Here is a 3338-nt window from a genome sequence, read left to right on the forward strand (position 1 = left end):
TCACTCATTATCTACTCACCCTCATGTGGACTAAGGGCTGGGAGAAGTTTCAGAGTTATCCGTGGCTTCTCTGAGTTACAGGGGGTCTCGGCGTAGTAGCAGTGCATGTCCATATAACTGTTGCAAATGGATACCAACAGTCTTTGTAGCAAAAAGACACACCAAAAAACATCCAAATACCTCCATGCTGCTCGTATGTAATGTCCGTCTTGTATTGAAGCCCCGAAATACGAAATTGTCCCAAAAAAAAATTAAATAAGTCTATTTTTCAAGCTTGTTTGTAGCGGAAGCTCCTCTTCCCGGTTTGTCAAATTTGGACGAACCAGGGTCTGTCCTCTTCCCAGTTCGTCCAAATTTGATGAACCAGGAAGAGGAGCTTCGAGGAGCTTCCACTACAAACAAGCTTGAAATATAGACTTATTTAATTTTTTCGGGACAATTCCGCATTTCGGTGCTTCAATACAACGGACATTACATACGAGCAGCATGGAGGTATTTGGATGTTTTTTGGTGTGTCTTTTTGTTACGAAGAAAAGTTGTATCCATTTGCAACCGTTATATGGACATGCAGTGCTGCACCGAGACCCCTGTAACTCAGAGAAGCCACGGAGGACTCTGAAACTTCTCCCAGCCCTTAGTCCACATGAGGGTGAGTAAAGGTAAATGAAATTTCAATTTTGGGTGAACTATCCCTTTAAGTTTTTCCAAACATCTTTTTCATGTGGCGGCTTCAGGACACTTGGGTCAGTATGGACGAGCAGTATGATGAGGTATTTCATAGTGTGTGTGTTTTGGATGATTCAAAAGTAAACTCCATCCGACTCCGTTGCCAGCCGGACCCCCCTGGAACTCCAAAAGCGTTTTAATAACTCCCAAAGTTCTCCAAACCCTTCCTTGGCACGACGGTGAGTAGATGATCGGTGAATTATAGATTTTGGGTGAAGTATCCCTTTAAGTATATTTTTGGGCTTTTTGCCATTATTTTATAGTGGGGCTGCCCGAGTCGGAATTCGATACGGTGGCTGGCTGTAGCGAGGACTATAGCTTCTGTGGGGCACCTCCTCTACCAACTGAGCTTAACGACAGCCCCACCATCAACATTTTTATGCCTATTTATATTCTTTCCAGTGAAAATTTGATCATAAATAATCATTACCAGTGAAACTGCAGTTGCCAAAATAATCACAATATGATTTTCTTTCCTCTTTTTTTGTACATTGTTCAGGCCTGATTCAGCCAATAGCCATCTCCGGCCTCCTCAGGTGTCTTCTGTCTGTACGCATAGAAAGTAATGTAACAGTGGGTAGTTTCAGATAAACAACAACAACCAAGTGTGAGCTGGGCATGAGCGGTGATCAGCACCATGGCTGCAGAGCAGACGGGGCAGGAACGTCCCCCCCGCGGAAAGTCAAGTCTCATGAACAGGAACTGGGAGCAGAAAGGCAGTAGGCAGCTGCCAGCACTGTTTGACAGACAAAGAGGAAATGTTATGCCAGTGTAGTACTGCATTGTTTATTTTAGTGCCAAAGCTGGAGAAAGTGTTGAAAAAAACCAAACAAAGATATCAAGCTTTACCAATCTAATCAGGACAGGGGCTGCTCGCCAAAATGTTACGCCTCTCCATGTAACACAGCACTCCTCAACTCTGTTTACAACAGAAACCCCCTAAGCAGCGCACTATGATATGGGAAAGAGAAGAAGAGAAGACAAGTGGAATTTTGGCTAATGTGTACTGAAGAGTGTGGGGGAGTTTCTGCTCCTCTTTCATCCTGGCTTTTGCATTGAAGCTGCAGGCGTCTCCTGGTGTGAGCTCTCCATCGAAGCAGAGCAACAGCCCCCTTCTGTTTTCTAAATGTGGCCTCCTGCCTCTCTCTACGGCATGCCAAGGCTGCTGCGGTGGGCGGAAAGAGGGAGAAGGGTTTCCTCTGTGTGTGTGAGCGAGTGTGTGTGTGTGTGTGTGTGTGTGTGTGTGTGTGTGTGTGTGTGTCTGCCAGGAATAGAGAACGGAGAAGATATCTGCCGCATATGGGTGTATCTTTGCATGTCTTCTTCATTATGCATTCTGCATCTTTGGCTGTATATGTGCATTTGTGTGTGTGTGTGTGTGTTTGAAGTTGGGGGAGGTGTCATGTGACAGAGCGCATTTGACAGAGGCAAAATGGTAGTCAGATCAGTCGCTGTGGTAATTGGGCGCCCTTGACGTTGTCATTTGCAGCGCCTGGAGCTGCCATTACTGTGTATATGTTTGTCACTGTATATGTGCGTGTGCGTGCACGTGCTATATATGTATTGACTGACGTTTCACATTGGGCCCGCCCCCCACCATAACTTCACACAGATTTATTTTTGTTGCTTCGCCAGAGCAGGGATGAGTATGATGTGTGTGTGTGTGTGTGTGTGTGTGTGCATGCATCTACACACGTGTTGATACAGATTTGTTTAATAGTTAACAAGACAAATCCGGTGCATGAATATTTAATGATGACGTGTCCCATATGGAGCATCCACCCGCTCCACCCCTCACACGTACATGCCCTATTTGTCACAGATATACACCTCCTCCCCCCGAATGTCACACACTGGAACACTTGATACGTAATTATAATATGATTGTATGTGTGTGTATAAAATTGATTTTATATATATATATATATATATATATATATATATATATATATATATAGTTAACAAGACAAATATAGATAGATAGATAGATAGATAGGTAGATACAGTAGATAGATAGATAGATAGATAGATAGATAGATAGATAGATAGATAGATAGATAGATATAGATAAAATGTGTTATATAGATATATTATATATATATAGATATATATTATCTATATTATATATAGAGAGATATAGATAGAGGGATAGATAATTAAAAAATGAATAATTATGTGATTAACACACATATATTCAACTATATATGTATATATAAATTATTATTTTTTGCATCACCTGTTGATGAACAGATTTGTATAAAGATACTTTAGGTTTGTCCTACTTTGTGTAGGAACATACTGCATACACAAGAACATATTTCTCTGTTTGCTGTGATATCCATTAGAATCATATTAAGGCTTTAATCCATCTGGTAACTTCTCCTGCATTGATTCCTTTCCTTGTCTCTGTACCTGTCTGTGTCTCAACTATTCCACCTTAACACAATACACACTGCCCAATCACAGTGACCTCTACCCTCTCTAACATTTGCATACGCACCCACAAACACAAATCGTCCACACTTTTTTGTCCCCTGTCTCCCCGCCCTGTCTTCCCTCCTTCCCTCTCTACCTCACTACCTCTGTATATCTGCGAGTTTTATAATGTGTGT

Source organism: Trachurus japonicus, chromosome 18 (assembly GCF_045865225.1).
Source record: "Trachurus japonicus isolate A0001 chromosome 18, Traja_1.0".
NCBI classification, from domain to species: Eukaryota; Metazoa; Chordata; class Actinopteri; order Carangiformes; family Carangidae; genus Trachurus; species Trachurus japonicus.